Raw genomic sequence first — 23,815 nt, 5'->3', positions numbered from 1 at the left:
GAGTGGGCGGATACATGGCAGATGCAATTTAATGTAGATAAGTGTGAGGTTATTCACTTTGGAAGTAAGAATAGAAAGGCAGATTATTATCTGAATGGTGTCAAGTTAGGAGGAGGGGGAGTTCAACGAGATCTGGGTGTCCTAGTGCATCAGTCAATGAAAGGAAGCATGCAGGTACAGCAGGCAGTGAAGAAAGCCAATGGAATGTTGGCCTTCATAACAAGAGGAGTTGAGTATAGGAGCAAAGAGGTCCTTCTACAGTTATACCGGGCCCTGGTGCGACCGCACCTGGAGTACTGTGTGCAGTTTTGGTCTCCAAATTTGAGGAAGGATATTCTTGCTATGGAGGGCGTGCAGCGTAGGTTCACTAGGTTAATTCCCGGAATGGCGGGACTGTCGTATGCTGAAAGGCTGGAGCAATTAGGCTTGTATACACTGGAATTTAGAAGGATGAGGGGGGATCTTATTGAAACATATAAGATAATTAGGGGATTGGACACATTAGAGGCAGGAAACATGTTCCCAATGTTGGGGGAGTCCAGAACAAGGGGCCACAGTTTAAGAATAAGGGGTAGGCCATTTAGAACGGAGATGAGGAAGAACTTTTTCAGTCAGAGAGTGGTGAAGGTGTGGAATTCTCTGCCTCAGAAGGCAGTGGAGGCCAGTTCGTTGGATGCTTTCAAGAGAGAGCTGGATAGAGCTCTTAAGGATAGCGGAGTGAGGGGGTATGGGGAGAAGGCAGGAACGGGGTACTGATTGAGAGTGATCAGCCATGATCGCATTGAATGGCGGTGCTGGCTCGAAGGGCTGAATGGCCTACTCCTGCACCTAAAAAAAAAATAATAATAATAAAAAAAAGTACGGTGTAGTGAATCAGTGAGTTGTCAATAGCAGCTAAGGTTTTGTTGTGATTTTGATTGTAAGTGATTATTTTCATTGTTTAAGGATTACTGCTGATTCTTCTATCTTTCATTTGGACAGAGTGGGTGGATGAGATGTCATAAATCTGAAAAAGATGTTGGACACAGGGAAGATTCGTAATGAGAGGGAGCATTGGGCGGCACAGTGACGCATCTGGTTGAGCTGCTTCCTCATGCTGCCAGAGACCCAGGTTCCATCCTGACCTCAGGTGCTGTCTGTGTGGAGTTTGCACATTCTCCCTGTGACTGTGTGGATTTCCTCCAGATGCTCCATTTCCCCCCACATTCCAAAGACATGCTGGTTTGTAGGTTAATTGGCTCCTGTAAATTGCCTCTAGTGTGTAGGGAGTGGATGAGAAAAGGGGATAACAGAACTGGTGTGAACGGGTGATCGATGGTCAGCGAGGACTTAGTGGACTAAGGACCTGTGTCCATGCTGTATTAAACTTTAGACTTTAACGATACAGCGTGGAAACAAGCACTTCGTCCTACCGAGTCCATGCCGACCAGCAATCACCGCATACACTAGCACTATCCCACACACTAGGGACAATGTATGGAAGCCAATTAACCTACAAACCTGTACGTCTTTGGAGTGTGGGAGGAAACCAGAGCACCCAGAGAAAACCCACAGGGTAACGGGGAGAACGTACAAACTCTGCACAGACAGCACCCGTACTCAGGATCGAACTCGGTTCTCTGGCACGGTAAGGCAGGAACTCTACTGCGGCGTCACTGTGCTGCTCAATCTTTAAACTAATTGGATTTAAGTATGCTGTAATCTTAAATTATACCTGCACTCACCATGGAGATTCTCTTACGGTTACAGAAACATTGGAAAACAGCTTACCAAGATGACAGGCTGACGTCTGTGGTACCTGTCTGTTTTTGCCGATCTCAACTATGCCCCCTCTTCTCAAACAAGAAGAGAAATTAAGTTAGTAAATGTCTTGCAGTGTCTGGCAGTCATGCTTATTCTGGTTAAACTACTGGACGTGTGGAAGCTTTGAAATAATGGTAGTTATGTAAAGATATGAAATAGCATCAGACTCCTAATCATGAATGGCAGTTACTAAAATTCTTTGCTAAACGAGAGATGAGTATGTTGTCAATGAGACTCATGGTACAGTGGTTGACAGATGGGGTTTGATGAATGATTTAGACACAAAATGGTGGAGTAACTGCAGGTTAGGCAGCATCTCTGGAGAAAAGGAATAGGTGACGTTTCAGGTTGAGACCATTCTTCAGATGAATGATTTACCAGCAATGACCATATGTTTAGTTTAGAGATAGAGCAATGAAACAGGCCCTTCGGCCCACCAAGTCAACGCCGAGCATCGATCACCCGTGCTCTAGTTCTACATTATCCCACTTTCGTATCCTACACACTGGGGGCAATCTACCTACAAACCTGCCCGTCTTTGGAATATGGGAGGAAACCGGAGCACCCGGAGAAAACCCACACAGCCACAGGGAGAACGTACAATATCAGGATGTCAAAATCGAACCCAGGACTCTGTCTCTGTGAGGCAGCTGCTCTACTTCTGTGCCACTGTGTGATGTCTTCGGATTCAGCAGTTGCATCTCTGCTGTAATTCTCTCCGATCAATGACCTTGGGTGTGAACTACACTCTGCTGTTTGAAAATGCACTTCGAGGACTTCCTGGCTCATTTAGGTGTGGCCGTCGCAGCTGCGGCTTGCCTGCAGTCCGTCTGTCTTTTGTGTTTTTTGTTGTTTTTGTCTGAATTGTAGTTTTAATATGGTGTAGGGTTTGTATGTTATGTTTGGAGGGGTGGGGAGGGAACGGGAACTGGAACTGTAAAATTCTCTCACGAACGGAGACGCGACCTTTGTTTCTGTGTCGTGTCTCCGTTCCCACTGCGGCCTACCACCGGCCATGCACCTGGGACCACCTGGGGCTCTGGTTCACAGAGCCCACGGCCTGGACTCACCACCTGCGGCGCTGGCTGCCTGCGGATGCTGCGGGAGCGGCTGCGATTCGTCTCCAGAGGCTCCGGCGCGGGCCGCGTGGATGTTGGAAGCCCGCAGGCCCCTGGATGGGGGCCGACATCGGGAGCTCCGGCAGCGGCAGAGGCAGCGTGTTCACCCGCCCCGAATCGCGGGGCTTGGGTCGGCCCGCCGCAGACCTTTCACCGTCCGGCGCGGCCTGAAATAGGCCGTGGACCTTTCACCGTCCAGCGGGGGCTTCAATATCGGGAGCCCCGACCGCCCCGACGTGGCAACTCCAACAGCCTGACCGCGGGAGAAGACGGCAGGGAAGAGAAAAAGACATTTTGGCCTTCCATCACAGTGAGGAGGTGACTGGAGGAGACTCACTGTGATGGATGTTTCTTTTGTTTGGTGTTAGTTGTGATTGTATGTGTTATTGCATTTTTATTGATTATTCTTATTGGTCTTATTGTTCAACTGCGGGTAATGTTTCATTTCACTACACATTTATGTGTATGTGACAAATAAACGACTATTGACTATTGATTGACCATTCTCCTCGCCACCTCTCCTGTAGAAGCCATGTTTGAACCTTGTGATGCCTGCTTCTTCCTGTCTTTCAGTGTAGTTTAGAGATACAGTGTGGGTACATCAGGCCCGTGCCGACCAACGGTCACCCGTACAATAGTTCAAGTTCTCCTACATACTTGGGCCAATTTACAGAAGCCAATTAACCTACAAAACCTGCATGTCTTTAGGATGTAGGTGGAAGCTAATGCATCCGGACAAAATCCACATAATCACAGGGAGAACATGCAAAGTCTAGAGCATTGAACGTGCAAACTCTACAGCACACGAGGTCAGGATTGAACCTGGGTCTCTAGCACTGTAAGACAGCAGCTCTACCACTGGGCTGCCCCCTGCCACATAGCTCTGAGCTAAATCTCAGGAGTAATGTAAACCTCCCCTTTAAGAGGTGTAGCCATGGTTTCAATCAGTGCCTGACAGTTTGAATTGGTGTTAACCACGCATGAAATTGAAACCCATGAGCTAAGGCAATAAGCAGTATAGTTGGCATAGTTTGAAACCTAAAATCTTTATAATTAGGTGGGAACATGAATTTTGTTTGCATCCTGCATCAAGTCAAATGCAAAAAGGTTAATTGTATTTCACAAAACCGCCTGGTCTCTTCTGGCACTGTTCACTTCAGCCATGAAGTATGTATGAAATATGTAGGAATATTCTGAAGTTAGTTTGAAGATATTAGATGCTGACAGGATACTTTCCCTCATGGGAGAATTTAGAACTGGGGATAAGTGGTTGCCCAATTAAGATGATGAAGCGAAGTGTTTTCTTTCAGCAGGTTATGCATCTCTGGAACCCTCACCCCAGCGAGTTGTAGAGGCTTGAGTCACTGCACATATTCAAGCAGGTAGGAGTTTTGTTCGATCTGAGATTTTTAGGTTATAAGTAACAGGCACGGAGTGGAGCTGAAGCCAAGATCTCATCCGCGACAATTTTTCTGAATGGTACATTCGTTTAAAGGGGCAAGTGGCTGACTTGCATTTGTTATGACTGAATAGTAGAGTATCTAAAATGGAGTGGTCAAATGAATACACAAGAACTGAGGCTGGTAAATGCTTACCATAAGCTCCCACTCTCAGTAAACTCAGAACTTTTAGGCAACAGAAAAATGCTACCTAAATCCTTTCATTAAGTACTTAAAACTGGGCCTGACTGACTGATATTTTAGCCACTTCCATCATTTCCAAGTCTGTGCAACTCATAAATTTATGCTCTATATATGTTTTAAGATATATTCTTAAGACTACTGGCATTATCTTGCACTAAACGTTATTCACATTATTACCATGTATCTGTACACTGAATGGCTTGATTGTAATCATGTATTGTCTTTCCGCTGACTGGTTAACACGCAACAAAAGCTTTTCACTGTACCTCGGAACACGTGGCAATAAAAGAAAAGAAAATAAAGATTTGTTCTACTCTGATGCTTGACATTTCTACAATTTTTGAAAATGTCCAAAACCAGAGGCCATCATGGTGGAAATGTCAAAGATTAGAGTTTATAGTGTTAAGATCAAATAGGCGAAGTTTAAAGGAGATGTGTTGGGCAAGGTTTTTTTGCACAAAGAGTAGCGGATGCCTGGGATGATGGTCGAAGCAGATATTGATGAGGCCTTTAATCAGCTTTTAGATGGGCACATGGATATGCAATGCTGTGCATTCACTCCATCTATTCCTGTCATGATTTTATACACCTCTATAAGATCATCCACCATCCTGCCACGCTCTAAGGAATATAGTTCTAGCCCGCCCATCCCCTCCCGAAAGCTCAGCCCCTCAAGGCCTTGCAACATCCTTGTGAATCTTCTCTGCGCTCTTTTCGGCTTAATAACATAATTCCTATAGCAGGGTGACCAAAACTGAACACAATACTCCAAATGCGGCCTCACCAATGTCCTGTAACATAACATCCCAACTTCTACACTCAAAGCGCTGACTGATGAAGGCCAATGTACCAAAAACCTTCTTGACCACCAATTCTACCTGTGATGACACTTTCAAAGAACTATGTATCTGAAGATGTCTCAAAACTGAAGTTATGGAAAGTTTCTTCATCAGATCAGATGCTGAGGTTTGATGTAATTGGGGGAATGTAATGGCCCTTTCAAAAAGCAGGGCCAGAGAAGATTTATTCCTTCCATTCTCTCATGTCATAGGCTGAATGGCCTAATCCTGCTCCTATCGAGTCTACTCCAACATTCAATCATGGCTGATTTATCTTTCTCAACCCCATTCTCGCCTTCTTCCTATAACCCCTGACACCCTTACTAATCAAGAATCTGCCAATCTCCACTGTGAAAATACCCACTGACTTGGCCTCCATAGCCATCTGTGACAATAGAAATTCGTCCTCATCTCATAAGGTCATAATCCCGTCCTCTTTCCAGAACTTCAGTTTCAGGCTATCTCCATTTCATTCTCACTCTGACCTGTCTGTCTGTCTTCTCCCACACTGTTCCAACAAAGCCCAACATTAGCTTAAGAAACAGCACCTCGCTTTCCATTGAGGTACATTGCAGTCCTTGAGGCTCGGTGTTGAATTCAGATAACCAGCCTTTCCTGTTTGTGTCAGAACTGGCCAGTTTTGATGTAACAATATTCACCTACAACGTTAACTTTTTTCCCTTTCCCCACCAACATGCTCTCATTTGCTTTGGATTTCCGACAACTGAGCTTCTTTGTATTTTCACAAATCTATGGTGTAATTTTTTCCCCCTCTCCAACTGCTTCATCATCTATTTACACTTGTCTAAAGAGATCAGCTATGAATAGCTGACATCTATTCCTCTCTCTTAGATGGCACCAGAACCAATTGTGTGATTTGATCATCCTTGTTCATTATCCTGATATTGTGTAGGAAAGAACTGCAGATGTTGGTTTAAACCAAAGATAGATACAAAATGCTGGAGTAACTCAGCGGGACAGGCAGCATCTCTGGAGAGAAGGAATGGGTGACGTTTCGGGTTGAGACCATTCTTCAGCCTAGTCAGGGGAAAGGGAAACGAGACATATAGACAGTGATGTTGAGAGATATAGAACAAATGAATAAAAGATAAGCAAAAAAGTAGCGATGATAAAGGAAATAGGCCATTGTTAGCTGTTTGCTAGGTGAGAATGAGAACCTGGTGCGACTTGGGTGGGGGAGGGATGGAGAGAGAGGGAATGCAGGGGTTATTTGAAGTTAAGAGAAATCATTTGGTCATACACCGCTGGGTTTTAAGCTGCCCAAGCGAAATATGAGATGCTGTTCCTCCAATTTGCAAGTAGCCTCACGGACAATGGAGGAGGCCTAGGACAGAAAGGTCAGTGTGGGAATGGGAAACGGAATTAAAGTGTTTGGCAACCGGGAGATCAGGTAGATGCAGGCAGACTGAGCGAAGGTGTTCAGACATTCCCTTTTCACTCTTCACTTTTTATACCCACCACCCCAGAAATATGAAACATGCTTGCTTTCTCACTTTTCCAGTTCTGATGAAGAGTTGTTGACCTCAAATGTTGATTTGGTTTCTCTCCATAGATACTGCCTGAGTCCTGCTGAATATACCCAGCATTTCCTGATTTTATTTAAGACCTCCATTATTTCATGTTTCATGTATTTTGTGTTTATATGACTGTTGGCAGATCAATTTCCCTCCTGGGAAAAATAAAGTTCTATCGTATCATATTTGCAGTTTTCTGCTTTCCATACAAAGTGTATTTTGCTGAATCTCAATGGTTTAAAATGTTGTTGAAGTTTTTTTTAAAATCTCATTTTGAGCACTTTCTAAAAAATTTTAAAAAGGGGAAAAACAATCTAATTTGGTGTTGAAATGTTTATTTGGGGTCATGTATGTCAACAATATTTAATGCCGTGTCTAGTATATTTTGTTTCCCTAAATCGGTCCTAAAAAGAACCCTCATCTTTACTCTCTTTAGTTTGAGACTTGCGTGATTATTATCACCCACTTCCAAAGCAATATGATAAAATCATTCAGTTGGTAGAATCATTTTGCTGGTGAACTTTAATATTCCAGATGCCTCCAATCAAAAGATCGATTATTATCCACTTGGGGTCTTTGGGCTCTAGATTTGTGAAACTAATACAACTGGGTCTCCATTCACTGCACGTCTGAATAGTCTCAGAAGCCGGGTAAGTGTGGCTTTTGATTACCACAACGTTGGTGTCTTAACACAGTAGCAGATTTTTTAAATCACAGAATATTCGTGTATTTACATTCTGAGTCAAGTCAGCAATTGTATGATATGTTACAACATTGGAAGAACTTTATTTTACTCTGGGGGAAATTGAAAATGCCTCGGAATGGTCTACATGTATGTCCAGGTTCATAACATGTGAGCTCCATCTCAAAACTCAAAGTTAATCTGAAATTTAACTTTCAATGAATGATATTTGAAAAATAAATTAACCCACATCAGCATCACCCACACCATTGCCTGGATATGGACTGGCCATTATTTAAATAATTTCACAATGGTTGCTTTAAAAAAATTAAATCAATAAAAATATGAATATATTTTATACATTTACAGTAATTAAAAAGGAAGGATATTAAATATTTTTCAAAGGGTTCTAGTTATTTTACATGATAACAATTATGCAAGCATTTTTTATTATTTTTTTGTAATTTGGTGACAAAGCCAATACATGTGGCTGTTTGTAATATTTGGACTTAACGGTAAATGACAATGGGAACATCCTTACCTCCTGAATCATGCTCATGAACTGTAATCCAATCCCAGTTATTTACATGAGTAATTCAGACTGATGCTACTGTGTCACAGAGGAAAAATTCCACTGTTAAGAGACACCACCTTTAAAAGGAGATGATGAACTATGGTCCTATCCATTCTCTTGGGTGGGCTTTAAGGATTCCATGCACTATTTAAAGAAGAACAGTTTAGATCAGAGTTGCAGCATGGTAAAAGTGCTCATCTCAAAAACAAATAAAGTATTAACAGGTCATCATTTATTTGATTTTTGGGAATATTGGTTTTCCGTTTGTTTTTACACGATTCCGAGATTTCCTGATAATGTATTTAATGCTGCAGTGGTTTTACACTTGTCTGTGGAACTATTACTGGTTAATCTGATTCAATACTATCTGGAAGAGAGCTTAACTAGTGATATTAATGTGCTAGAGTGATAAATATTTCAACAGTTGTTCAGTCTTATTGCATTAGTATATTTGGGTTTTTTCCGAAAAGTTAACAAATGTAAATTCAACCAACATGAGGAATTATTACTTATGTACAATAATCTCATTCAGTCAAAGTAGACATCAGTCATACCACGATTTTAAAGCAAGTCAATCTTGAGGATATAACATACCAGTATAATATGTTCTGCAAAGGTCATACAAGCTGGAGATGCAATAAAATCCCAGGTTTCCCAACAATGTTGTAGAATAACCATACAGTCAGGGTATAGATTATCCCTTATTGGGCAGGCAGAAGTATCTTTTAAAAATGTATAATTGTTGAGTACCTGCAGTTAGCAAAAATAATGAAAAGTAATTGTTGGGCAAAAAAAGAACGATAAACCGTCTGGTTTGTCATCTATCTTCCTGGTAGTTTAGTTTAGAGACACAGCATGGAAACAGGCCCTTCGGCCCACTGAATCCATGCTGACCATCGATCACCCATTCACACTAGTTCTGTGTTATTTTATTTTCTTATCCACTCTACACACAAAGGATAAATTACGGAGGCCAATTAACCTACAAACCCGCACGATTTTGTGATGTGGGAGGAAACAGGAGCAACCAGAGAAAACCTAGTTGGTCGCAACAAGAACATGCAAACTTCACGTAAACTGCACCTGAGATCAGGATTGAACTGGGGCCTCCAGCGCTGTGAGGTAGTGGCTCTACCAGCCGCACCACTGTGCTGCTCCTGTTGTGAGCATTAATATCCATCCGGTGGAGGCTGGTATCCAGTTGCCATGACCCCACTTCACACTGGATCAAGTCCTTTGTATGTGCAAGCTGATGTGCAATAGCTATCCCATGTTATAAAACACACACACAGGCAATCCATGATTTATGAGGTTTAGGATCTGGAATGTCAGAACACTAAGTTAATCCAGAAACTCATCCTTTAAACAATAGACAGGAGGTTGTCAATTAATAAACCCACAAAGAGAATTAAAGTCATTTCCGGAGAGGCATATCAGAGGAGGGAAGACCACACGAAGTGACTGCACATCTACTCCCTCAGCTACATCATTCCCCATCTGTGGAAGAGTCTCTCGTTCTGATATTGACTTCATCGATCCCTGCAGACCGTACAAAACTGGAGTGGAAGCAAGTCATTCTTGCTCCTCAGGGTCTACCTAAGACACACAAGATGAGCCACTTATGTAATGAAGATGGAATTCTTACATTTTGGTTCCAACAAAGCTTTCAGAGAAATGTGAGCATTGCACCAGATCTAAACTCTCTTTTCTCCAATGGAATTTTGCTTGCTGAATATATTAACTTTGCAGAAGGACGTTTCTACAGTTAACCATGTTTACTGCGTTGACTGGGATTGTCACTTGATGGCTCTAATTATCTTGACTTACATGAAAGATTTTAATTTTGGTTCCTATGAGATATTAATCCAAAAATGTATCAAGCAAAATAAGTTAAAACTGTTAAATCCTGTGTGAAGCCTATGGCGAATACAACTTTCACAGCTTATTGACATTGAGTCATATTTGGGTTCAATAGTTCAATATGTCACCACTGGAATTTTAAGCACAATCTGAAAATACCTTCAGTTGTCAAAGGATTGATCGGACAAGTTGTTCCTTGTTTTCCATTACACGGAATTGCCCTGTAACTAATACATGGCATAACACATACATGACATCTTTTTGATAATTAATACTTCTACAAAGAATGACCAGGAATAATATTCCATAGATTTTAACAGTTTCAAAGTTTTTCTGATGCTTTTCGGATGATGGGGAAACTGGGGGATAATCATCAAGGTTGTATTTGAGATTGTGGCTCAGTTTCATGAGTTAACCGTCCTTCTGTTTCAGGCTCTGGCAACTGGGAGTCTGTTGAAACTTGTGCACCTGTGCTTTCTATACTTTCTCTGCTGTGCATGAACTCTTCGTAACTTGGCAAATCTTTTACTTCGTCATACGATGGCAGTGATCGAGGGGTCGTGCTGGTGCGTGGAGTAATCACGTGCAGTTCCTGATCTGTGAATCGGTCAAGCAAGGAGTTATCCGAGGTATAATTCAGGTTTTCACTGAGAAATGAAGAACTTGTGTCTGTTTGGTAGCGTCGAGGTTGTGGACAGATTATGCGCTGTAGGAAATATCCAATGACAAAGAGTACACATAATATAAAAATTCCCGAAAGTTTTCTCAAGATCCAGCTAATGCTGTCCAGGAAAGAGTGAATAGGCAGCTTGCAGCAGCGAATGTACTGATTGGTACCATTTCCAAAGAGGCAACATCCTTCATGTAGTCCACATAATAAATCCTCACATTTCCCGCTTACTTGACCAAGACCTACAACAATTACTAGTAACAACACATTTTGTATGTAAGAATGAAAAAACATTATCCAGCCTTTTAATTTCTTGCTTCAGGTATCAAACAGCTAAGAGTTATTCTCGTGCAAGCATGGAGGATCTCAATTCTTAGCAGCAGACTCCTGTCTATTTTGCTGTAGAAACAAAAAAAGAAAATGCATGTCAACATTGTTACCAAAACATTTATTTGGTAGGAAAAGACAACACTGCACATAATGTTAAGGATATGACGGAAAATAATTTCACACTTTCCTGAAATCCAAATCCTGCACTGATGTTAATTTATGTAGCTTTTATTCGTGGGTCCACTTTCCTCTCACACTCAGTGTTTTGTCCCTGAACATTACCTGCAAATCCCTGACTGCCCCATAATTTCTGCAGTAGCATTCCCGGCTTTAACTGGCCCGAGATTCTCAGCAGCTATAATGTTCTATGCCTTTATCTATTTTACACCACTAATAATGGAAATTCCTAGGTCACCTTGACAACTCTTAAATGTTCAGTTTACCAAGAAGTGTGCAATAGTTTGCATTTCTCATTAAAATTTCATGAACTGAATTTAATGGCAGTTTTAATGCAACTTATCTTCCATTAGGACCTTGGATCAGTTTTAGGGTTTGACATAGCATTTCAAGCCACATTTTGGCTGATTTCCATTTCAGCTGCATGCTATTTCTCCAGTATTTACATTGCATTGATTCAGATTATTTTTAATGAATATCAATCTTAATGTAGAAGAGGGGAGTACAGCTCTAGCAGCCTCAACTGTTATTTTTTTTCCTTATTTTGTGTCTTAGTAAACAGAAACTGGATTACAGCCTTTGTAAACTATCCAAGAAATCAGTCTCTAAAAATATTGGAAATGGCTGTTTGCCAAATGTACAACTGAGCAAGTCATGTATTATGCAAAATTGTAACTAAATACGTTTTTTTTTTAGACAAGGACCTCCATGGATTTCCCAAGTTAGGAAATTTGATAGAAAATATTTGAGTATCCTAAATCCTGCGGAAAATTTAAATGATATGACTTTTTACAAATACAACGAATAAAAATATCCTCATCTGTTTAACAGTCACTTTATATGATTTTGTTCTAAATATAATAAAAATACCTGATAAATAAGGCAAATGTCGGAGAAATTAGAAGCCAGTTCACAATCACTATCATCAAAATGACCAGGATATACGGAATCATTTAACTATATTTATACACACAATTCAATTTTTAAAAATCACATTTTTGCTACAAATTCATTTAGAAAATAAATTAAATTAAAGCTGACAAAATAGCAATCGTACCACAATAGCGAGAAGATCTTTTAATCTGCAAGAATAAAGTAAACGGCAAGTCTCAAGATGCTTTAGAATATAACAGTCAGATTACTAATCAGACTCCAAATTGCTCATTTATTGGCAATGTATATTTGGTTTCTAAACGTTTCACCAACAGTATTTGGTTACAGCAACTAAGCACTATAACTGAGAGTGCCTATGGATCTGCTGAGAGAGGAACAGAGTTAATATTTCAAGTTGACCTTTCATCATTGAACTGAAAAGTTTTTTCTGTCTTCACAAAGGCAGCCCCTGATCTGAGTTGAGTTATTCTGGGCCTCAATTTCAAATTTCCAACATTTGTGGTGTTTTGATTTTGTAATATTATATGCATTGTTCTAGTCAATTTCATTGTATGCACATCCACCCAGCAGCACAGTAGTGCAGCTGGTAGAGTTGCCACCTCAGAGAGACCCAGGTTCAATCTAGATCTCAGGACCTGTCTGTGCGGAGTCCATATGTTCTCCCTGTGACTGCATGGATTTCCTCCAGGTGCTCCGGTTTCTTCCCACATCCCATAAACATGTGGGCTTGTAGGTTAATTGGACTCTGTAAAGTTGCCCCTAATGTGCAGGGAGTGAATGAGAAAGTGGAATAACATAGAACTAGTGCGAACGGGTGATCGATGGTCAGCGTGGACTCGGTGGGCCGAAGAGCCAGTTTCCATGCTGTACCACTAAACCAATGACATAAAAGAAAAATAAGTTTGTAACAGTGATATATTTCAAAGTGACAATAGGTGTTGGACAAGAATAGGAACTTGCAAATGGTGGTGATCCCATGCATTTCGTGCCAACGTCCTTCGGGTGGTAGAGATTGCTGGTGTGGTGGAGGGTCTGGAAGAATCTTTGGCGGTTTTCTACAGTGCATTTTGTAAGTATAAACTTGCTGCAAACACCCAACATCTGACTCTTGTAACAACATTAACTACGTGAATGTTCCAGTCAGATATCTGGTCGATAATGACCTCCTGTATGCCCATGATGGGTGGATTCATCAATGGTAACGTTAAATGCTTAGGGAAAGTCTTACACTTGTGCAGCCCATATGTTAATAGTTGTTCATCAGTCCTTTCCTGAGTGTTGCAGAGATTCTGCTGCTTGCAGGCACAAGCTGCTTCATTATCCAAGGAGTGATGAATCTTTTGCTTCAAAGCAAGTTGGTATCAGTCACAAAGGAAAAAAACCTCCCAAGTTTGTTTCTTCTCTTCCTCCTCCTTGGCTTCTTCCGTCTCCCGTTCCACAACTACTGGAGAAGGGTTGTACCCACACAATTGCATGTTTAGAACGGGGGCCTCTTGAAGCTTACCAACTGGTGAGAGGCCTGGATAGAGTGGATGCGGAGAGTATGTTTCCATTGGTGGGGAGCGTCTAGGACCAGACGGCAGAGCCTCAGAATAAAGGGATGTACCTTTAGAAAGTAGATGAGGAGGAATGTCTTGAATCAGAAGGTGGTGAATCTGTGGAATTCATTCCCACAGATGGCTGTGGGGGCCAAGTCAATGGGTACTTTTGAGGCAGAGATTGACAGATTCTTGATTAGTAAAAGTCTTAGGGGTTAAGGGGAGAAGGCGGGATAATGGGGTTGAGAGGGAAAGATAGATCAGCCATGACTGTATGGAAGAGTAGACTTGAGGGGCCGAATGCCCTCCTTCTGCTAATATGACTTATGACTTACGTTGGCAGTGAATGCCACAAGCAACAATGATTGGAACATTTAGAACACAGAACAGTACAGCACAAGAACAGGTCCTTCGACCCACATGTCTGTGTCAGACATGATGCCAAGACTAATTATTATCTGCATGCACCTAATCCATATCCTTCCATTCCCTGCATATCCATATTCCTATCCAAGGTCTCTTAAATACCATATCTGCCTTAACCACCACCCACAACAGAGAGATTGTTCCAGGCACACACCACTGCCTGCATTAAAAAAAATTGTCCCACACATCTCCTTTAAACTTTGCCCCTCTCACCTTAAATCTATGCCCACTAGTATTTGATTTTTCTATCCTGCTAAAAAGGTTCTGGCTGTCTACCTTATCTATGCCTCTCATCATTTAAAAAATTTTTTTTCGAGGATGTAACAAGTAAAATGGACAAGGGACAGCCAGTGGATGTAGTGTACCTGGACTTTCAGAAAACCTTTGATAAGGTCCCACACAGGAGAATAGTGTGCAAAATTAGAGCTCATGGTATTGGGGGTAGGGTATTGACATGGATAGAAAAATGGTTGGCAGACAGGAAACAAAGAGTAGGGATTAACTTGTCCCTTTCAGAATGGCAGGCAGTGACTAGTGGGGTGCCGCAAGGCTCGGTGCTGGGACTGCAGCTATTTACAATATACATTAATGATTTAGATGAAGGAATTAAAAGTAACATTAACAAATTTGCAGATGACACAAAGCTGGGTGGTAGTGTGAACTGCGAAGAGGATGCTATGAGGATGCAGGGTGACTTGGACAGGTTGGGTGAGTGGGCAGATGCATGACAGATGCAGTATAATGTGGGTAAATGTGAGGTTATCCACTTTGTTGGCAAGAACACGAAGACAGATTATTATCTGAATGGTATCACAAAATGCTGGATACAGCAGGTCAGGCAGCATCTAGGAGAGAGGGAATGGGTGACGTTTCGGGTCGAGACCCATCTTCAGACTGATGTCGGGGGCGGGACAAAAATTTATCTGAATTATCTGAATGGTGTTAGGTTAGGAAAAGGGGAAGTACAACAAGATCCGGGTTTCCTTGTACATCAGTCACTGAAAGTAAGCATGCAGGTTCAGCAGGCAATGAAGAAAGCAAATGGCATGTTGGCCTTCATGACGCGAGGAGTTGAGTTTCGGAGCAAAGAGGTCCTTCTGCAGTTGTACAGGGCCCTGGTGCAACCACACCTGGCGTATTGTGCGGCAATTTTGGTCTCCTAATTTGAGGAAGGACATTCTTGCTATTGAGAAAGTGCAGCGTAGGTTCACAAGGTTAATTCTCGGGATGGCAGGACTGTCATATGATGAAAGAATGGAGCGACTGGGCTTGTATTCATTGGTATTTAGAAGGGTGAGAGGGGATCTTATAGAAACATATAAAATTATTAAGGGATTGGACACCCTAGATGCAGGAAACATGTTCCCAATGTTGGGAGAGTGCAGAACCAGGAGCCACAGTTTAAGAATAAGGGGTAGGCCATTTAGAACTGAGATGAGCAAAAACGTTTTCACACAGAGAGTTGTGAATTTGTGGAATTCTCTACCTCAGCAGGCAGTGGAGGCCGATTTATTGGATGCATTCAAAAGAGAGTTAGATAGAGCTCTTAGGGCTAACGGAATCAAGGGATATGTGGAGAAGGCAAGAACAGGGTTCTGATTATGGATGATCAACCATGATCACATTGAAAGGCGGTGTTGGCTTGAAGGGCCGAATGACCTACTCCTGCACCTATTGTCTATTGTCTATGTATGTATATATACCTGGTCTGCCTCCAAGCTTCAAGAGTATAAAACAGTCCAAGTCTGTCCAACCTCTCCATGAATTAATACCCCCTAATCCAGACATCATTCTGGTAAACCTCCTCTGGACCCTTAACAAAGTCTCCACATCCTTCTCCATAATGGGGCGACCAGAACTGCACACAATATTCCAAATACAGCCTAACAAAAGTCCTAAAAAGCTGCACTTGCTCTGGACTATACTGCCACACCGGCAGTGGAAGCACTGTTTGAGAGCACCAACAACTTGCATGTTAGAGCTACACAGGCAGTGGAAGTAACAACTTACATGTTACACGTTACATGTTAGAGCTGTTGTTGTTGTTCATCCTTCGGGTTCGAAGATGACCATGACTTCACTTTCAGTTGGAGGATTGGTGACTGTGGGTCCGGAAGTGACTGGTGAGGCCAATCCGGGCCCGGAAGGCACGCCCACACGTAGGGCACAAGTGGATGGGTGCTGCAGTGGAAGTGGAGGTAGCCCGGGCCTTGTGCGCGGTGCGTTTCTTCTGGGCCTCTGCAGAGCGTCTGTTCTCTGCTGCACGGGCTCCTGTGGTGAGCTTGCTACGCCAGGTTGGACGGTCCAGAGCAAGAGACTCCCAAGTGCTGAGGTTGATGTCCAAGTCTTTGAGGGACACTTTGAGGCAGTCCTTATACCGTTTCTTCTGTCCTCCTACTGAGCGCTTGCCCTGACACAGTTCTCCATACAGAAGCTGTTTTGGCAGTCGACTCTCGGGCATTCTGACGACATGGCCTGCCCATCTAGCTTGGGCTTTCCGTAGGAGGGTGTGGACTGTGGGGATTCTGGCCCGTTCCAAGACCTCTGTGTCGGGAATTTTGTCCTGCCACCTGATGTGAAGGAGTCTGCGTAGGCAGCTCAAGTGAAAGTGGTTGAGCTGTTTGGCATGTCTGCAGTAGACAGTCCAGGTCTCACTGGCATAGAGAAGAGCTACACAGGCAGTGGAAGCAATAACCTACGTTACACTGCAGGTAGCAGCAAGCCCCTCTTCTTGCGCACTGATCTCTTCCTAGAAACAAAGTGGAAACAGGCCCTTTGGCCCACCGAGTCCACGCCGAGCAACGATCAGGGCGGCACAGTGGCGCAGTGGTAGAGTTGCTGCTTCACAGCGCCAGAGACCCGGCTTTGACCCAGACTATGGGTGCTCTCTGACCATGTGGGTTTTCTCTGGGTGCTCCAGTTCCCTCCCACACTCCAAAGATGTGCAGGTTTGCAGGCTAATTGGCTTCTATAAATGGTCCCTAGTGTGTAGGACAGAACTAATGTCTGGGTGATCATCGATCATCGGGGACGGTGGGATCACGGGCCTGTTTCTACAACTAAATGCTCTTGACTCGAAGCTGTTAGTCCTGGATCAAAAATGCTTGCCAATAGAGGGAACAGAAATGTGGTGAAAGGTGAAAGCATTTTGACAGGTCCTTTCATGTCTGCCTTTGACCTATATATTGTGAAAGCTGAATGGTTGAACAGTGAGGAAGTGCAACACATTGTGAAAGAACTCTGGATTTACAGTATAGAACCCTCCGTGGGATGTGGACGCAATCCTGTTGCATCAGGCAAGCCTGAAGAGGAGATAGATTTGGCATTCCTCTAGTGGAGAGCCTTCATTACTGCCCTGTCTCAGCAGCCTGAGTGCCGTTGCTGCAGGGTCTGGTTACACCCTAGTCCTTTGTTATATAATATTTATACAAAATCGTCATGTTTTATTTGGTTTATTTAGATAAGGTCAGGCATGCTGCAGGAGCAGAGACTATTTATGAAGAGGGACCTCATTGAAACATACAAAATAGTGAAAGGCTTGGATAGAGTGGATGTGGAGAGGATGTTTCCATTAGTGGGAGAGTCTAGAACTAGAGGTCATAGCTTCAGAATTAAAGGATGTTCTTTTAGGAAGGAGCTGAGGAGAAATTTCTTTAGTCAGAGGGTGGTGAATCTGTGGAATTCTTTGCCACAAAAGGCTGTGGAGGCCGTCTGTAGATATTTTTAAGGCAGAAATAGATTCTTGATTAGTGCAGGTGTCATAGGTTATGGGGAGAAGGCAGGAGAGTGGGGTTAGGAGGGAGAGATAGATCAGCCATGATTGAATGGCGGAGTAAACTTGATGGGCCGAATGGCCTAATTCTACTCCTATTCCTTATGATCTTATTTTGAATGGAAATTCTTGGGCCATGGAATAAGGAGCGAAGTAAAACTCCACAGGGTGGCACGGCGGTGCAGCAGTAGATTTGCTGTCTAACAACGCCAGAGACCCTGGTTCAATCCTGACTAAGGGTGCTGTGTGTGTGGAGCTTGTACTTTCTCTCCGTGACTGCTTGGATTTTCTCCGGGTGCTCCGGTTTCCACCCACACTCCAAAGATGTACAGGTTTGTAGGTTAATTGGCTTCTGTAAAAGATTGTAAATTGTCCCCAGTATGTAGGATTGTGCTCGTCTACTGGGATCACTGGTCAGCGGGGACTCAGTGGGCCAAAAACAGTTTTTTTCCCTCGAGTGATAGTTCTACTTAATAACCAAAGTCTGTAGTCTCTTTTTTGCTCTGGTTTATTTTCACCCACATGTTAGACTGTAGTGTTGTATCCTTATTGTTTTGATGTGATTATGCTTTATTCTTAATTGTTAATTGTATGTTTGTGTTGTCATTTGTGAGCGGAGCACCAAGGCACATTCCTTGTATATGCATACTTGGCCAATAAACTTATTCATTCGTTCATTCATTCATTCATTCAAAGGGCCTGTTTCCCTGCTGTATCTCTGAACTAAACTAAACCCAGTCTTAGCCTCTGACTAATATTATTTGGGTATTCTGGATTAGGATTATGGTTAGCAGAACACCAACTGATCCTGATTTTCCACTGAGGTCCCACCATACTCACACAGGATGCCCCCTGGATCCAGGGACATGCCAGGTTTTCACTTCAGCATCCGTAACACATTGTTACAGACATAGGCAGAGTGTAGACATAAAACCAGAGTTAGCACTATTTGTCCCAGTGGAAAACCTATTTCACTTCCTGGACTAACGAAAGTGACTTGCATCCTGTTGCCCTTGCCCTACTCTGTGGTAGAGGTTGGGGAATGCTGTTAAAGTATCCTGGGTGAGTACCTACAGGGCAATTTGCGAAATGGTACACATTTTGGAGACTATGCATCAGTGATGGAAGGAAAGAATGTTTAGAGGAATGGATGGTCTGCTTGCCCTGGTATTGAGCTTCTTGAGAGTTGTTGGCAATGCACCAAATCAGACAACGGCAGCATGTTCCATCATAATGCATTCTTGCGCCTCATGGATCATGGAAATACTATTAAATGTCAAGGCCAGTAGTTTAGAGATAAAGCACGGTAACAGGCCCTACGGCCCACCGAGACCGCGCCGACCAGTGATCCCCGTTACGCTAACACTATTCTACACACTTGGGACAATTTATAATTTTTTCTGAAGCCAAATAATGAACAAACCTTCACATCAACCTCTACCTTCAACACGATCATCCCCACCAAGCTCATCACCAAACTCCACCAGCTAGGCCTCAGCTCGTCGTTATGCGACTGGATCCTGGACTTCCTGCTGGAGCGACCGCAGGCAGTGAGAATGGGCCCGCACCTGTCCTCCACTATCACCCTGAGTACCGGCACACCACAGGGCTGTGTTCTGAGACCCATGCTCTACTCCCTCTTCACACACGACTGTGTTCCTGCATTTGACACCAACACCATTGTCAAGTTTGCAGACGACACAACGGTGATCGGGCTGATCACCAACGGTGATGAAACAAAATACAGAGTGGAGATGCAGAACCTGGCGGACTGGTGCTCTGATAACAACCTGTCCCTAAATCCCACCAAGACCAAGGAGCTGATCATCAACTTCTGTAGGTCACACAATGGAGAATATGCCCCGATCTTTATCAACGGGGACAGTGTGGAGAGAATGTCCAGCTTCAAGTTTCTGGGCACTTATATTTCGGAGGACCTCACATGGTCCACTAACACCGCTGCACTGGTCAAGAAGGCACAGCAACGACTGTTCTACCTAACAACACTGAAAAAGTCTGGTCTACCCCAACAGCTGCTGACGACATTCTACCGCTGCACCATAGAGAGCATCCTAACACATGGCATCCCTGAGGCAGAGAGGAAAGCACTTCAGCGGGTAGTCCATAGAGCTCAGAGGACCATCGGAACACAGCTACCAGCCTTGGAGGACATCTACAACACACGGTGCCTCAGAAAAGCCACCAGCATCCACAAAGACTCTTCACACCCCTGCAACAGTCTGTTCGAAATTCTACCATCGGGCAGACGCTACAAGGCCTTCTATGCCCGCACCTCCAGACTCAGGAACAGACTCAGGAACAGCTTCATCCCCAGGGCCACAGCTGCTATGAACCGGTCCTGCTGAGCCTGATGGTCACATCGCACAGTGATCCGGCCCAGAACTACTTGAACTTTATACTGTTTTAAATCTGTTTCTAATTTTGTTTCACTGTGTTGTATAAATTTATACTGATTAGCTAATTAATTTATTGCCATCGTATGGAAAGCGCATTCCCAATCTCGTTGTACCCCTGTACAATGACAATAAAGATGTGTTGTATTGTTGTATCTTTGGAGTGTGGGAGGAAACTGGAGCACCTGGAGAAACCCCATGTGGTTACGTACAAACTCCATACAGACAGTACCCATCGTCAGGATCGAACCCAGATTTCTGGCGCTGTAAGGCAGCAACTCTGCCACTGTGCCTCCGTGCCACCAGTAGTTATTGTTAAATATGGCTATGGTCTGCCCCTCCTGTAGTATGAATGGTACTTGCCATTTATTAGCCCATGCCTCAATGTCAAGTCAAGAGTGTTTTATTGTCATATGTCCCAGATAGAACAATGAAATTCTTACTTGCTGCAGCACAACAGAATATGTAAACATAGTACACTGTAAATAATAATAATAATAATAGCCTATTGTAGTTCAGAGCTTACTTGAGGTTGTAGTGTTTAATAGCCTGGTGGCTAAAGGGAAGAAGCTGTTCCTGAACCTGGACCTTACATTTTTCAGGCTCCTGAACCTTCTTCCCGATGGCAGTGATGAAATGAGTGTGGGGCCAGGGTGGTGCGGGTCTCTTATGATGCTGGCTGCCTTTTTGAGGCAGCAACTCCGATAAATCCCTTTGATGGTGGGGAGGTCAGAGCCGGTGATGAACTGGGCAGTGTTCACAGTTTTTGCAGTCATGGACTGGGCAGTGTTCACAATTTCTTTGCAGTCTAGGTCTTACTGAAACAGGCATGGCCTGCATCATTTGCTGAGGAGTTGCAAATGAAATTAAGCATGGTGCAAATATCAGCGAATGTCGCCATTTCTGACTCTAAAATGATGAGGCTGCTGAAGATGGATGGGCCTAGGATGCTGCCCTGAGGTAGTCCTGCAGGATTGCCAGGGATGGAATGACTGATCTTCCGGTGTGCTGGCTATGTCTTCAACCTTGGGAAGGCTTTCCTCTTGATGCCCATGGCCTTCAGTTTTGTCAGGGTTCCTTGAAGCTGCACCCAATCAACTTGATTTGGAGGCAAGTCTCGTGCTCACCTCTGGAATTTAGCTCTTCCATCCTTGTTTGGACCAAGGCCACGATGCGCTCTGGAGCTGGATAGCCCTGGCAAAACCCAAACTGCAATAGGTGAGCAAGTTACTGGTGAGTACCTGGTGCTTCAGAGCACCATCAACCACCTTGCACTTTGCTGATAATTGAAGGTGGAGAGGTTGGCCGATGCGGACAAAATTAAAGCTTGGGTGTGTAGTTTTACCTTCCCATGATCTGCCTGTGATGAACTCCCATTCTAGTAAATGGGATTTCTGGGCGTGTGTTATATCAGACCATTCAACCAAGTATGATTCCAACCATAGTAGCCTTTCTCTGATGGCCCATTGCCCACATACTGATCAGAAACATCGGACACCATTCAGAAGATAGACACAAAATGCTGGAGTAACTCAGTGGGGCAGGCAGCATCTCTGGAGAACAGGAATGGATGACGTTTCGGGTCGAGTCCCTTCTTCAGACAAAGTATATTGAGAAGTATATTTTTGAAGGCTTTTGGCTATAACATTTCATCCCCAACAGGACATGCATGAAGTGCTGGGCTGTTAGGAAAGAGGAGAGTAATGTGGAGGGATAGTGTCAGGCAAGGGTAATCCTCTTCCCACCTGATCAACAGCACTAAAGTATAATACAAGTCTCTGGATGTCCGCATGCACACATTCACCCCCAACACCACAGAAGTGCATCCCTCGCGCTCTCTTGATCTTTCACAGTTTTCGCTTTCATAATCATAACACAACACTGCCAGTAACAATTTTTTTTAATCTTGCCGATGCTGGAAATCAGAATCAAAAACAGCCAATGCTAGAAATCTCTGTAGGTCAGGCAGCACCCGTAGAAAGAGAAAGAGGGTTCATGTTTCAGATCAGAGACCCTTCATAAGAATTGAGAGGGAGAAATTAAAAATGGGTATTCTAAGTTGCCGAGGAGGTGGCAGAAGCGATGGATAGAACACAAGGAATAACTGTGATGGGTCAAATGGATAAATATGGCATTAATGGATTAATAGGGATTTAGAGTGGCGCTGTGGTAGTGTTGCTGCCTTACAGCGCCAGGGACCTAGGTTCAATCCTGACTCTGGGAGCTATCTGTATGGAGTTTGTACATTCTCCCTGTGGCTGTGTGGCTTTTCTCCGGGATGCTTCAGTTTCTTCCCACACTCCAAAGACATACAGATTTGTAGGTTAATTGTTTTCTGTAAAATTATAAATCGTCTCTAGTGCGTAGGATAGTTGGGGTGATTACTGGTTGGCGCAGACTCGGTAGGCCAAAGAGCCTGTTTCCACGCTGTATCTCTATTGATAATCGCCGACCTGCTGAGTTCCTCCAACGGTTTGTTTTGTGCTCAAGGTACCAGCACCTGCAGTCTCCTGTGTGTTTATCAGAGTGCATTTGGTGTTCACAAATGGGGTCTCCACTACACTGGAGTCACCAAATGTAGTGATCACAGTCCACAGCGGTGAGTCTGAGCTCCCTGATGTATGCCGCTCTCATTTTTCCATCTCACTCGCACTCTCACCTATCTGCGCATCATGCATTGTCACAATGATGCCCAGCGCATGCTTGAGCAACAGCACCTCATCTTCTTCCTCCTTTGCAGTCTTCTCGACTCAAGACAGAATTCTGCAACTTGCATTCTATGTCTGTATCAAAACTGGTCAACAATCTGCTGGAACAGTGCCGCAGAGTAACAGGCCCTTCAGCCCACAATGTAATAGAGATTGTTCTATTAGCTGAGTGTTTCTCTCACGATGATCACAACTTAACCTTCTGGACATGTCCCTTAGTCCTGCTATTATCAATTGGTAAAAAGAGCAAGTATCCCTCTAATTACCCCCCCCCCCATTAACCTGTCCATCACACTACCACAGATATTCCCTTACACCATAAGGAACAGAATTAGGCCATTCAGCCCAACAGGTCTGCTCTGCCATTCGATCATGGCTGATCTATTTTTCCCTCTCAAACCCATTCTCCTGCCTTCTCCCTGCAACCTTTAATGCCCATACTAAGCAAGAACCTATCAATGTCCATTTAAAAAATACCCAATGACTTGGCCCCCACAGCCATCTGTCTGTGGTAATGAACAGTTAACTTTAGAGATACAGCGTGGAAACAGGCCCTTCGACCCACCGAGTTCGCACTGACCAGTGATTCCTGCACATTAACACTATCCTACATACTAGGGACAATTTTTACATTTATATCAAGCCAATTAACCTACAAACCTGTACGTCTTTGGAGGGTGGGAGGAAACCCACACAAGTCACAGGGAGAACATACTAACTCCGTACAGCAAGCACCCATAGCCAGGATTGAACCCGAGTCTCGGCGCTGTAAGCAGCAACTCTACCGCTGCGCCGCCGTGCCGCAAAATTCCACAGATTCACCACCTTCTGG

This window comes from Rhinoraja longicauda, chromosome 13, assembly GCF_053455715.1.
Source record: "Rhinoraja longicauda isolate Sanriku21f chromosome 13, sRhiLon1.1, whole genome shotgun sequence".
Classification (NCBI taxonomy): domain Eukaryota; kingdom Metazoa; phylum Chordata; class Chondrichthyes; order Rajiformes; family Arhynchobatidae; genus Rhinoraja; species Rhinoraja longicauda.
The sequence above is the reverse complement of the archived record's forward strand: the minus strand, read 5'-3'. Positions refer to the sequence as shown.